The 14,588-nt window shown below is 41.8% G+C and overlaps 1 protein-coding gene across 1 annotated transcript in view; it reads left to right on the top strand.

The window, feature by feature from the left end:
- Nucleotides 1-10,821: 10,821 nt before the first annotated feature.
- The window catches only part of CNOT4 (CCR4-NOT transcription complex subunit 4), a 70,251-nt gene continuing 66,484 nt past the window's right edge, over nucleotides 10,822-14,588 (top strand). The window contains exon 1 of the mRNA XM_063133691.1: nucleotides 10,822-10,899. The gene's annotated coding sequence lies outside the window, so the exon portion shown is untranslated. The remainder of the gene's footprint in view (nucleotides 10,900-14,588) is intronic.

The following is a 14,588-nucleotide window of genomic DNA, read 5'->3' as shown; positions in this document are numbered from 1 at the left end:
GCTGTATCCAGCAAGTGCTTGTCATATATACCCCCATAGCATATAATGACAATGGTAATGAATCTCAAGTCAAAGGAATCAAGATTTCTCCAATGGAAGTTCTGTCTTGGTCTCTATGCTATAAATATGGGGGGAGCAGAAGCTTTAGTGAACTGAGGTGACCATATGAAAAGGAGGACAGGGCTCCTGTATCTTTAACAGTTGCATAGAAAAGGGAATTTCAGCAGGTGTCATTTGTATGTATGTTGCACCTGGTGAAATTTCCTCTTCATTACAACAGTTGCAGGAGCTATACTGCAGCTATACTGTGACTAGATGCAAAAGAGGGCAGGGCTCTAAATAACAAACATTTTGTTTAGTATAAAACGTTTTAAACAGCCTTAGTACAAATTCCAGGGCCAGTGTGGTTTAATGGCTGAACTGTTGGACTGGGAGTCGGGAGATCCGGGTTCTAGTCCCCGCTCAGCCATGGAAACCCACTGGGTGACTTTGGGCCAGTCACAGACTCTCAGCCCAACCCACCTCACAGGGTGGTGGTTGTGAGGATAAATTCAAGAGGAGGAAGATTATGTACGCTGTCCTGGGTTCCTTGGAGGAAAAAAGGCAGGATATAAATGCAATAAATAAAAAAATAAAGTTCATTGTCCCCATATTGCAGGTTGGAAGGGACTGTGGCTGGGAGATTATGATTTATGACAGACCTGCATTCTAACAGCAGGTTCTGAGTGATTTACAACAAACATACAATGTTATCCTGAGGAGTTAGACCCCTACTGCAGGTTGGAGGTACAGATGAATCTAAGGGAGTAGTTTACAACCATCCTGCATTATCATCCGCTGCTTTTACCCCTACAATGCTGGTTGGGATTAAAATAGTATACAACAATGTCTATAGTGAAGTTTACTTTATACTCATATTGCAGGTTGGAGGGCTGTGATGAGAGAGCAGCTTACAACAGACCTGCACTGTAGCCCACCATTAATATTGCAGGACAGAGGTGTGGTTACTTAAATTGCCCCTGATCTCTTTCAAACGTTTAACTGCATGTAGAAATTTCTTGTTCCAATGGCTTGGGCTGGTTATACTTTTAAATGTTTTTTTTTTAAGTTTTAAGATGGTATTTTTGCAAGTCTAAAGCTGGAAAAGGAATTCCTGACTTTGATATTAATGTTTGCTTTTTTCTAGCTCCTTCTTTAAAAGATTGAGTAACATGTATTTGGAATAGCTACGTTTTAATCTGTTAAATATAAATATGCCAAAAATCTATAATCGGTGGTCCACACACCCACATAATTAAAAAAAAACACATCAATCAGGTGGAAACAATTATTTCCCTAATACTATTGGCAGCGGGAGTTCCAAGTAACCCTAAAACTTGTTGCTATTATTTTAAACATTACCTGGTACCATCTTGCTGTATGTTTCTTGTTCTGGGATCCAACATAGGTAATTACATCTCTAAATTTTAAAACGAAGGGAGTGAGAGCGGCCCGCCCACATCTTGCTTGATTTTAGGTTGATGCGTGAAGAGAGTAACTTGGAGGGCGGCCACTTGCAGCTGCTTTCGTCCACACTGAGGCACGATGATGCAGAGCGGAGCCGCGGTTGCCAGTTGGCTGCGCTTCTTCGTAGGTACGTTACCGCCAGCAACGGAACCATCTTTGGGAACTGAATTAACGTCATCTACAGCGCCGTCTTCGGCAAGAGGCCCAGAACAGAGGCGGGGTGTCAAAAATAATGCCTGGGTAGGAGCATCACACGCCCCCTCGGACCTTTGGAAGCTGGTAGCTCCGGTGTCAGTGGAGCTGGGAACCCGCGCTTGGTTTCAGTCAGAACTTTGAAGGATTGATCCAAGGTGCTGAACTTACTTTGGGGCTTGGGTTCAGCCCCTTGGACGGCCCCTTTCGAGTTGTGCTTGAAACCCAGAGCAATTCGGTTGGTTGAAGCCGTCTGAGAAATTGGAAATCCAGTAAGGCTGACTGGGCTAAACCTGCAGAGTCTTCAAGACAAACACCTTTCTTTCTGGTATAAGCTTCCGCGGACACTCCCGCTTCATCAGATGCATTTAGCGTCGCCCTCAAAGCAGCAGATTTATGTACACATGCTGGGGTTGTAAACAGTGAGGTCAGAGGGAATTGAAATGCAGAAAGCACGAACATTCATAATTACTTTAGGGTACAATCCTACGCATGTTGAGATAGAAAAGTGGGGAATGCTGGGAGTTGTAGGATTTTTCTATCCCAACACGCGTAGGGTTGCGCTCTTAACGGTGGCCATTCACAAAACTGGCACATCCTGCATGAGAGGACCCGGAGGCAAAGTACCTTGGGAACTGTAGTTCCAGCCTGCCTCGTGGTAGAGAAGCGCGAAAGCATCAAGTGAAGTGCAAGCAGGATATATAACACTTTTAAAACGGTATAAAAACTATATGTAATGTGTCCTGGGCCTGAACAGTTGTCATAACCATTATAAACCGTTATAAGCAGTAGTGTAGATCCTGCTGGATCCATTCAATTAGAGAACCTTCACTGAAAATAAATCTTGTGCTGTCGTCATGAAGCGATATTAAAATTGCAGCCTATATTTCTCTCATGTGATGGAATTACCATCTATGGGTTTTCTTCTATATCACAAATATGTAGCTTGGAAAGGTTTCAAAAGTGGCACTAAGTACACTTCTTTTTTTACAGTGCCATCTTACGCATGCCTACTCAGTCAGAAGTAAGTTCTATTCAGTTCAATGAGACTTACTGGAAACAAGCCACACTGTAGCTATTTTCTTAAGTGGGAGAATCACTGGGGCTTACTTCTGAGTAGACATGCATAGGATTGCATATTTACTCTCCAGTGTGCCACTCAATGTGAATGCAATACCAACTGCAGAAAATAACAGATTTTAAATAAAATGTGCTTCCTTACCATGTCCCCCCCCTTTCTCACATTTAAAAACATGAAAAATGCTAAGGTTCCCCCCTTATTTTTACACTTCTAAACTTACTTACTTGGTAGAAAGTTTAATTCAATACAGAATCAATGGGTTGGATCCAGATTTATCATACAATCCTATATGTCAGCTCCTACATCAATAGGCATAGGATTTCAGTCTAAATTATGCTTAGATTAAACCCACTGAAATCAATAGGATTTATGACTAATTCTGAATCCAAGCATACCAGCCAGTGTCACTTGTGAAAATACCCATGGCCTTGTACAGAGCCAGTGTAGTGGTTAGAGTGTTGGACTGGGACTCGAGAGATCTGGGTTCTAGTCCCCACTTGGCCATGAAATCTCATTGAGTGACTGGGTCAGTCACAGACTCTCAGCCCAACCTACCTCACAGGGTTGTTGTGAGAATAAAAATGGAGAGGTGGATGATTATGTATGCTACCTTGGGTTCCTTAAAGAAAAAAGGGCAGGATATCAATGCACTTAAAAAATATAAAAATAAAAAATGCAATTTACCAACATTTTAAATTTGCTATAAATATACCCAGCTCACTGACTTGATTATTTGAAAGTGAGCATTGAGGTTAGACAGCATTTGTTTAAAGTCTTTCACCTCCAAAAATCTTTTTTCCTTATTAATTTCACTGTCCACAGACAGTGGGTGGACATCTCATACAAGTGATTTATTGTTAAGATTAATTTAAATCCATAGTGCCTTTCTTTCCTTGACATTGTTCTGCTTGTGCACCTAAAAGAGTATTGACTGGTATACTACAGGTTCAATAGACCAGTTATATCTTCTGCTTTTGAATGATTAATATGCTCATCTACAATCTTCTGGGATACTTAGAGACATTTAGGAAGTCTGAAATAAATGTTTGTTTAGAGGTGTTTAGAAATTATACACATTTCTTCTGGTTGTTCAGTGTAATCCTTTGTTTACTAAGCAAGCTACATTGATTTCAATGACTTACTCCTAAAGGCTGCAATACTATACCCATTTATCTGAGAGTAATTCAATGAGGAATTACTTTTGAGTAGATATGTGTAGGATTGCACATTGAGTTTATGATTGCAGACTTAATCTCTTTTATCTTGTAAGCACGATTTTCCTTTAAGGGTACTCCATTTAATAAATACACATTATTTTTTAATTTCAATGTCATATTGTTGCTGTGTGTTATTTCTACACAGCCCCATTAGTATACATGGTGCAAGAGTCACATAGGCAAAATAGATAGATCTCTCTGTCCCCACAGAGATTGCAGTCTAAAGTAGTGGGGAAAACAACAATAGAAGGGAAGAAAAGTCAAAGAGCAGAAAGTATGTGGGCAAATACCATTGCGCTTACTTCATTCAAAAGGAATTTAAATAACCCTGATTCTATATCCTGTTAGGGGGAAATCTAGAGGAAGACACACATGTATTCCAAAAGCCTCCCAAGCTTCCACCAGTCCTAGTTGGTATTACAACTACAGGCACATACACATGGTTCAAGACAAATGTCACATTTGGGTTCCAAAGATACACATAATTGTTATAGAGCTGAAAGTGTCCAACTATTTCAGGTAAAGTGCCCTTATTGGCACGTGAAAAATTACTCAACACTTCTTCAATCAATCTGCTACTTTGGGCTGCTCTCATGCATTCATTAAGGTTTCTAACAAATTATAGCTTTGCCATGGCAGAAAGTGCTTGCACTCCTACTCCGGTCAAGGAAGCTCGTAGTCTTGGCTTTATATTTGACTATATTAGCTAAATCCTGTCGTTTCTTCCTGTATAATATTGCCAGGATTCAACCATTTTTGTCTGTCTCTTCTGCCAAGACTCTCGTTCATGCACTGGTTATCTCTCGGTTGGACTACTGCAACCTTCTTCTCTCTGGCCTTCCTTCGTCTCACATCAGTCCGCTGGTCTCTGTCCACCACTCTGCCGCTAAGATCATCTTCCTGGCCCGCCGCTCTGACCATGTCACTCCACTTCTGAAATCTCTTCATTGGCTTCCAATTCACTCCAGAATCCAATATAAACTTCTCCTGCTGACCTTCAAGGCTCTTCACGGTCTAGCTCCTCCCTATCTCTCCTCTCTCATCTCACACTATCGCCCCGCTCGGGCTCTCCGCTCCTCTGATGCCATGCTTCTCGCCTGCCCAAGGACCTCCACTTCCCTTACTCGGCTTCGTCCTTTTTCTTCTGCTGCCCCTTACGCCTGGAACGCTCTTCCAGAACACTTGAGAACTACAAACTCAATCACTGCTTTTAAAACTCAGCTAAAAACTTTTCTTTTCCCTATAGCCTTCAAATATTGAGTTTGTTCTGACTCTATACTGTTAGCTTCACCCTACCCGGTGCCTGTTTACACTTCCCTGTGCCTGTTTGCATTCTCCTTCCCTCTTTATTGTTTACTACAACTTATTAGATTGTAAGCCTATGCGGCAGGGTCTTGCTATTTACTGTGTTATCTGTACAGCACCATGTACATTGATGGTGCTATATAAATAAATAATAATAATAATAATAATAATCCGTTTTCACAGATCCCACCCCCTACCAAGTGCAGCTCTCTATATCATACTTTTCAGAGGGTCCCCCGCCTCTAGGATCAGCTTTTTAGGAAGTTCAGGAGGCTGCAGAATGTAGGGGGATCAGCAAAAATTGGGAGCCCTTCATTACAAAAGCATAAAGGCTTTCCACTAGTTCAAACCCACCATTAGATACAACCAGATATATGTTATATGTAAATATTAAGTAGTTATATATCCCTGCTTCAAATTTTCACACTCATTGTTCTGGTGAAACAGGCTCCAAATACAAGGGAAAATCAGAATAAATTCTGGGAAAGAACAAATGATTCACAAATGGTAATTTTTCTATGAATACAAACTTCCAAAAATAAAAGTAGTTTACTATCGGTTTTATTGTAGGTAATTACTATATTATACAAAGTTGCCATTTATACCATATACATTCCACATAAGAATGGTGTGGAGTGCATATGGTATAGCTAGGTATTGGTTGTTGAAGAACATTCTGGTTGTGGAACTTCCTGCAAGGTAAAGTCAATATCACTATGGTCAAGACTGGAGATTAGTTCATTCATTGAATTAACACAATCATGTCAGAGTCATGAATATTTGCATTCCTGCATGCCATGAAATTGCAATTCACACATATTTCTGAGTACTTCAGTCCTGATTTGCAGCAGTTACAGACTGCTAAAGGTACAAAGGTATTCTAAAGGTATAGCCAGATTAGGCTGAGAAGCCTCAAAGGAACAAGCTGTCATAATGCTGATATTTGTCTTAATTTCCCACTAGTAAGCGTCTATCCACACTGGATTGGTTGCAGATGTACTCCTTAGTACAGTTGGACTTTTCTAATTATTTTTTTATTGTACAAATTGTTGAAAATCAATTAGTACAGCTGGACTTGAAGAGAAATCATAAATTAATTGCATGGCATGGTAGGGTTTTCATGTCCAGTGTTGCCTTCTGATGTTCATAATATCTGGGTCCATCCATGTCCATCATTATATGTACCTTACACAGAAACCATAAAGACCATCCCTGTAGCTACTATGGCATGTGGGTCATTGAATACAGCAAGTTTTGTTACATAGCTGCAAATCTTTTTTGCAAGAGCTTGAATGCCTTCCTCTTTTAAATGATTTCTAGAGAGACAGTTGTAGCAAAAACAACGAAGGGTTTTGTGGCCCCTTCAAGACTAACACATTTTAACAATGTTTGTTAGGCTGCATCCTATGCATGCTTATAGATAGGAAAAAGTCCTACAACTCCCAGCATTCCCCAGTCAGCCATGCTGGCTGGGGAATGTTGGGTATTGTAGGACTTTTTCTTCTGTCTAAACATGCATAGGATTACACCCTTAGTTCTTTAAGGGGCATTAAGACTTTTCATCATTACTACTTTCCAACTAATTGCCCTATGAAGAGAGACTGAAACAACTGGGCACATTTAGCCTGGAGAAGAGAAGATTGAGGGGAGACATGATAGCACTCTTCAAATACTTAAAAGGTTGTCACACAGAGGAAGGCCAGGATCTCTTCTCGATCATCCCAGATTGCAGGACACAGAATAACGGGCTCAAGTTACAGGAAGTCAGATTCCGGTTGGACATCAGGAAAAACTTCCTGTCTGTTAGAGCAGTACGACAATGGAACCAGTTACCTAGGGAGGTAGTGGGCTCTCCCACACTAGAGGCATTCAAGAGGCAGCTGGACAACCATCTGTCAGATATGCTTTAGGGTGGATTCCTGCATTGAGCAGGGGGGTGGACTCGATGGCCTTTTAGGCCCCTTCCAACTCTACTATTCTATGATTCTATGTGTTGGAATGCAATTCTCATCATTCTCAGTCAACATGGCCATTGGCTGTACTGGTTGAGAATGATGGGAGTTGCAATCCAACACGTCTGGAGCGCACTAGGTTGAGGAAGCCTGTTTTAACTGTGCTTGCTGATTAACTGCATTAGGTTTGAATGTGTTATGCACAATCGTCTCAGTTTATACAGCAGTGTTTGGTATGACACCCTGAATACTTTTCCCATACTGAGAAAAGCTCTTGAAGGTTTGAAGGTGCAAACATTTCTGTCAGCATTATCGAAGCATGTTGGAGAAAGGCCCTGGGTGGAAAGTAAGTAGTGCACTGAAAAGCACTGGCAGCTGCTACCTTCTCACTTCAGTCATAGCTTGAGCACACCATGAAACCATCCTCTCTAGAACAATCGCTTGTATCTTCTTTTACAATTCTGCAGAGGAAATAGATGCCATCAGCTGGAAGTGGTGGTCATATTAGTCCAAGCCCCCTTGGGATTTAGTGGGCTTTTAAAGAATCCATGTGGTATGTTAGATAGTATTGGACGTGCTTCAGAAAAGCTTGTATTCAAATCTCTGCTAGTCATCTAGTTTAGCAGTTTGCCTTGGTCCAGTTACATTCTCTCAGTTCAACTTACCTCATGGGGTTGTTGTGGAGGATAAAATGGGGATAGCATTCTCTCCCCACCACCTGCGGTATCCTGTCCTGGACTCCTTTGGGGAAAGACAGAATATAAATGTGTGTGAGGGAATACATTTACTGGTATGTACTTTACCTGTATGTTTCTAGTATTACTAGTACTTTCTCTTACCATTCTACTGTTCTAGAAATATACATCCATGTTTGCCTTGCTCCTCTCTCTGCAATGCCCAAATATGCACTTTGGCACCCACCCAAGGCAATTGCCTTGAGGAAAACTTGGCATATGTGTTGCCAAAGCTGTACAATTACAGCACATGGACAAGGAGACTTGTCCATGTGCTAGGAGCGTTGTTCATCAGCCTACATTATTATTGAAGGTGAGCAGCATAGTTGGGAGTAGACATAATTACTACTATATTTACTCTTGCTAATGTTTCTTAGTGAGTTGCTGCTGAGTATAGGATACTATCTAGCTTGAGCTGGCACAAGCAGCAAGACAGTGGTGGCATATATTGGAAAGAACATAGCAGGAGCAGGAGTTCTGGCTTTTCAGTTTAAAATAGAAACCATTAAGTGTGGTTTGACTGAAGTTAGTATCTAAATAATGATTACACCGGAAAAGTAGTGGAGTCTGGTGGCTCCGATATAAGTGAGGTGGTGAATCCTTTCCAGGTTTCAAGTCAGTACCAGTTGGAACTCTAAAGGAGCTATCCAAGGTGCAGCAGTTTGGATATCTCCTTTAGAGTTCTGACTGAATCCCAGAGCGAATTTACCGCCCCACTGACATCAGAGACACCAGCTTCCACTGTGGAAAAGGGAACAGTAGAAAGAGAAGTTAGCCCTGTCATACAGCACTAGGTCTGAAAGGCAACTAAATGTGCTGGCTAAAAAACATAAAGTAAACATTTTTTGTAGTAAATGTACAATCAGTGTGAGGAACTACTCCAACAGTCACAACCTGAAGGAAAATTGACTGTAATATAGACAAATTCCCGGGAGGCTAGAATCTACATTTATTAGATACTAAGAGCATCCATTCTATTGTTTGGAGTATTGCTACATTGTGTTAAAAATTCCTAGCCTACAGCAGACACCAGAAAGCTCCTGTGGCCGTAAAATCTTCCTGTAACGTCTGCCTTTGGTCACAGAACGTAAAAGGATAGTAGGCTAGATCAGGAGTGGGTTCAGAATTCTTTAATTCTAAATGTATGTCCTTTATACCATAGCCCAATTAGTGGGTTTTAGGGCTCTAGTAAAAAATGAAATACTTCCCATCAACCTGACATCTGCCTAGTCCAAGGTTAGATAAACCATTGGCAACCGATTATGCCTCTTCTTCTTCAGCCAGCAAAGAATATACACCTAAAACAAAATAGCTGTACACAACAACCAACACCCAGGAGAAAAGCTCCTGCAAGTAGTGTGAGTACAAGCCATATGACACCCCCCCACCTGCCCCACATTAGCAGGAAAGATATAGATCTGAATGCCAGTCACAGCAATAACAACAAATGGAGGTTTGAATGTCAATTTATCTCATGCTAATATTATTTTAAAATGTTTTATTGGAGTTTATAAGAACAAATTTCAATAGTAAACATGTGCACGCTCATAAAGAATGTACACTTTTGAGGAAGAGCGTGCTGCACAGCATTCAGCATATAGAATCTATGTGCTGGCAGGAGATATGTAATGCAATCTTATACCTGGGAGTAAGTCCCATTTAACTCCATAGGGTTTACTTCAGATTTATGGCAGCCACTTACATATCACCAAAATAGCGGGCAGAGGTTTACATAAACTAATTTATATTTACAGATGCAAATCCATAAATAATTGCTATAATTTCAATTGAAATATGCCCTGCTCAGTCTGCTCTCCAGGTGCTGTGAATGGGCAACTTCAAGGCCCCTATCCTGATCTCCCTTCTTATCATTCTTTATCTTTAAACTAGACTTGGACTTCGCAGCCCTTCAGGAAACTCTCAGCCACAAGGATGATAACCCTATTTTAGAGTAGACATTGGAAAACCAATGTGATGTAGTGTTTAGAGTCTTGCCCTGGGGCTTGGGAGATCCAGGTTCTAGTTCCCACTCGGCCATGAAGTTCGCTGGGTGACTTTTGGCCAGTCACTGATTATCAGCCTGACCTACCTCACAGGACTGTTGTGAGGACAAAATAGAGATAAAGAGATGCACCATGTAAGCTGCCTTGGGTTTTTTGCAAGAGGAAAAAACGTGGGATATAAATGTAATAGTAGTAGTAGTAATAATAATAGTAATGTACTGGCACTGTGCCCATCGCATCTCTCCCCGCATCTCATCCTTGTATTCCTTGAGATTCGTGAAATTTGGTGCGTCGTTTTGACAAAGATTCCTACGTAAGCCCTTGCTCTCTCACGGAATATGCGAAGTGGATTGTGGAGATTGCAACCTAGAAAAGGCGAAGCGGGGACATTTCAAACGAAACACTAGTTTACACCAAGCCGGTTCAGCCTCAGTGACACCCGATCACTTTGGCAGATCGCTGCATTATCGCCTCGCTGCTGGGAGTCTAATCCCATCGCCTCTTGAACCTACAGGCAAGGGAACGACATGCTCGCCGGCCGGTCGCCCTGCTTCCCATTCCGAATTATCCTGGTCACCAAGACTACAAGTCCCATCATGCTCTCGGCCGCGTCGAGTCGCGTCGCCTCCTACCTTTTCCTTCCCCCGCACCCGCCTCTCTGGCGACTCGTGCGCATGCGCCTTAGAAGCAGCGTCCGGGGCAGGCAAGCAAGCAAGCAGTCTCTCCCTAATGTAAGATGGTGGCCGGTCTGGCAGCGGAGCGCGTAGAGCCTGGAGATTACCCGTCTCTCACATAAAGGTCGTCGGAGGAGCCTCCCTCCCGCTGCTAGAGAAGAGACCAAGCAAGCACGAGAGAGAGCGTTCCCGCCCCCAGACAGCCGGTCGCCGTGGAGCAGGGACGACGAGGCGGGTGAGTGAGCACCGGCGGCTGGGGGAGCCGGGGCTGCCTGGCTACGAGAGCGCGGAGGCTTCGCGGGGAGCCTGCAGGCCTCAGCCATCCCTCCTCCGCCTGCCGAAGCCCCTTGGCCGGCGCCGAGGCTCCCTGTGGCTGGAGGGAAGGAAGGAAGGAAGGGGGATCGGGCGAGCCAGGGCGGCTCCGGTCCCTGCAGCGAGGGTTGACTCGCTTCCCTAGGAGCGGAAGGGGCTTCTCAGGGGCTGCCGGGGCTCGGCTCCTTGCGCCGGGGATCAGCTGGCTGGAGAGAGGCTCTGACTGATCCTGAGAGGCCACGCTGAGGCTTTTTAGGGCGGGGGCCCAGGGCAGAGGGGCTCTTGGGCAGGCAGCTTGTATCCCCTCATGACTTGCCTGGGTTCAGTAGATGAGAGGGAGCCGGACCGATCGCTTTCGGGTATGCTTGTCTGCTGGGTTTCTTAGAAGGTTCGGCAGGGAAGCTTTTCCTCCGCTTCACCTACTGAAAGAGGCGGAAAAAATATATATCCCAGGCTTTTCAATAGCAGCACGTGTGTTTGGTAGTGGGTGGCAGTTAACTGTATGGGTGTTCCCTCTTCTGCACTATGTCGGTAGACCTTTTGACTTTCCCTTACATTTTCATAAACGGCTTTGCTGTTATACGAAAGCCAATTCTTAATATGTTTTGTGGGACTCTCAAATTAAGTAATTATATTAGAGGCGTTCATTTTTCGGTGCACTGCGTTCAGTGCACTTCCTCCTTTCAAAGAGAGATTCTGGTCCTTTCATATAGTCCCACCATTTTCCTAGTAAATCCTAGAGGATTTCCCTGTTCTATGTATTTAAAGTAAACTTGTTTTTAAAGTAGAGAAATGTCATCTAGTGTAGGACATATATTGTATCTAATGTAAACAGAAAAAGTACTGAAATCAGGAACTGGTGTCTAAAAACATGTAGCTTGTAATTGGTTTCCTGGCATTACATCTATTACCACTTCATAACTTAAAAGATTTACTTGTGATTTTTGAGAAATGGGTTTAGGGTGAAGTGGTGATGTGCATGCTGTAATGCTGCATATGTTTTGTTTTGTTTTAATATCCAGATTGTATTACCTACTTGTGGCCATATTGATAATATAGTCCAGTGATAGCAATAACAAAAACAAATTATTATTAACAATCATGACTGTTTCTTGAATTCAAAATTATAAGGCATAACAAGCTATTAAATATATCTGATAAATGTGTTCCCTGTTATTCACAAATGCAGTCTCTATTAGACTTGTAGTTTTAGGAGGTCTTGTGTTGAAGTAACTTAGGCTGCAGTCTTATACATAGTTACCTGAAAGTAAGTGCTATTGAACTCAGTCGACGTGTATAGGAATGCACTGTCAGTATATAATTTGATAGTGAAGTGTCTAATATCCTGGGATTTTAATCATTCTGAAGTAGTCGGTTTCCAATCCACAGACACAAACAACAGATGTAGCTGTTTAGAAATGCTTGGCAATCAGACTTGGCAGAAATATAGGCAAAGTTTGTTCTAGTTGAGAATTGTATTTTTATATTATGGGTGACACAACTGAAACAAGGCCTTTATAACTTTGAGAATCCTTTTATTCTTATCTCTCCTTTGAGATGAAATGTTAGGCATTAAAATATATTGTACCCCAGAACTCTTAACTTGGTATCTTTGAGACCTTGTGTCTTGAAACAGTATCCAATCTTTTCAAATTATATTAATTTAAAAATAGAAATTGTCGATTGATTTTGCTAGAAGAATAGATATATGCTTCTTCTGTATTTCTCATGACCTGTAATAAGCAGGCATAGAAAGTTTTGTTTTTATTCATCACTGACTTTTAAAAGAGATGCTTCACCCTTTACTTTAAAGCATCTGCCTGCATTTTTTAATTAACTCCATAAATGTGTGTGGAACAAACATTACAGAACAGGTTTCATTCCCATATAAATACACACATCTTTATGCCTACATTCAGAATTACTTGTACATAGGTACTACACTATATGAACAGTACCAGAGAGAACAGCATGAGTTACTATCCAAGGCTATTGGAGGGAGGGGGGTGTTTTCAAGCTCAAGTGTAGGTTGACAGTCTTAAGATGGGGTGTGGAATGGACCATTTTCATTCCACTTGCAAATGCATAATATCCAGTTGGAACTGTACTTATTGCTGACATGGTAAAATAAGATAGTGTCTGCATTAAAGTATTACTATATTTTTTTCAGAGTGTACATATACTCCTCGATTCATGCATCTTTCCCACCATCTCTCACTTGAAAGCTTCTGGTGGAAAAATAAGTAACAAGAAGCAGCCTTACACAGCCCTTCTACTTTTTGTTGGTTTTCTTTTTCTATACAATACGTCACAGGAGGGGAAACGTTTGGACTTTTAAGTGGGCTGTAGACCTGAAGGCCTCTCAAAGAATGGTAGGTAGTTATCCCTTTTGGCTAATAAGAGAACTGAGGTGCAAACTTGGGATCTGGAGAAGTGTTAGAGCACATAATGTAATCTTTATCTCTCTTGTGATGATGGGAAAACGTGAAAGTTTTGTAGGACAAGTGAATTCTCTATGATAAAGGAAGGAGTATTTCACAGTGGAATTCCCATTTATTATGGAATTAGTGCTTAAGATAGATGGGCTACTCATACACTTGCAGATATAAAAATCATTTAAATGCGTAATTCTGATGAAAGCAATACTTGGATCAAACAGTACCATCTTCTCTAGACATTACTCACAAATTCAAAATAAAATAGATAGGCTTAAACATATGATTCAAGACAATTTGTATGCTTTTCAAGATTCATCTTGTTTGTGGACTACCATAACCTAATTGCTTAAATAACATTCAGTCAGAAAAACTCAAATTGTTTGCTTAGAAGAAATTGTCAGTGTTTAAATTGCTGAACAACTGAGCTAGAATCATAAGAACATAAAAGAACCATGCTGGATCAGTGTTCACTCAGTGGCCCAACCAGGTGTCCACCAGGGACCCACAAGCAGGACATGGTGCAACAGCACCCTCCCACGTTTCCCAGTAACATAGGCTTACTGCCTTTGAAACTGGAGGTAGCACATAGCCATCAGGACTAGTAGCCATTGATAGCCTTCTCCTCCCGGAATTTATCCACCCCCCTTTTAAAGCCATCCAAATAGGTGGCCATCACTACATCTTGTGGTAGTGAATTCCATAGTTTAACTATGCACAGTGTGAAGAAGTACTTCCTTTTATTTTTCCTGAATCGCCCACCGATGAGCTTCATGGGATGACATTGGGTTCTAGTATTATGGGAGAGGGAGAAAAATGTCTTGCTATCTACATTCTCCACACCATGCATAACTTTGTACTCCTTTATCATGTCTCCCCTTAGCCTCATTTTTTTCCAAGTTAAACATAGGGAAGATGCTCCACTCCCTTGATCATTTTAGTCACCCTTTTTTGCACCTTTTCCAGCAATACAATATCTTTTTTTAAGGTGTGGTGAACAGAACTGTACACGGTATTCTAAGTGTGATTGCACCATAAATTTGTATAAAGGCTGGATGATGTTGGCAGTTGTATTCTCAACTCCTTTTCTGATAGTGCCTGACTTGGAGTTTGCCTTCTTTATAGTGGCCACACACTGGGTTGATAGTTTCATCGAGCTGTCCACCACAACCCCAAG

Source organism: Elgaria multicarinata, chromosome 9 (assembly GCF_023053635.1).
Source record: "Elgaria multicarinata webbii isolate HBS135686 ecotype San Diego chromosome 9, rElgMul1.1.pri, whole genome shotgun sequence".
In the NCBI taxonomy this organism is placed as follows: Eukaryota; Metazoa; Chordata; class Lepidosauria; order Squamata; family Anguidae; genus Elgaria; species Elgaria multicarinata.
The sequence above is the reverse complement of the archived record's forward strand: the minus strand, read 5'-3'. Positions and strand labels throughout refer to the sequence as shown.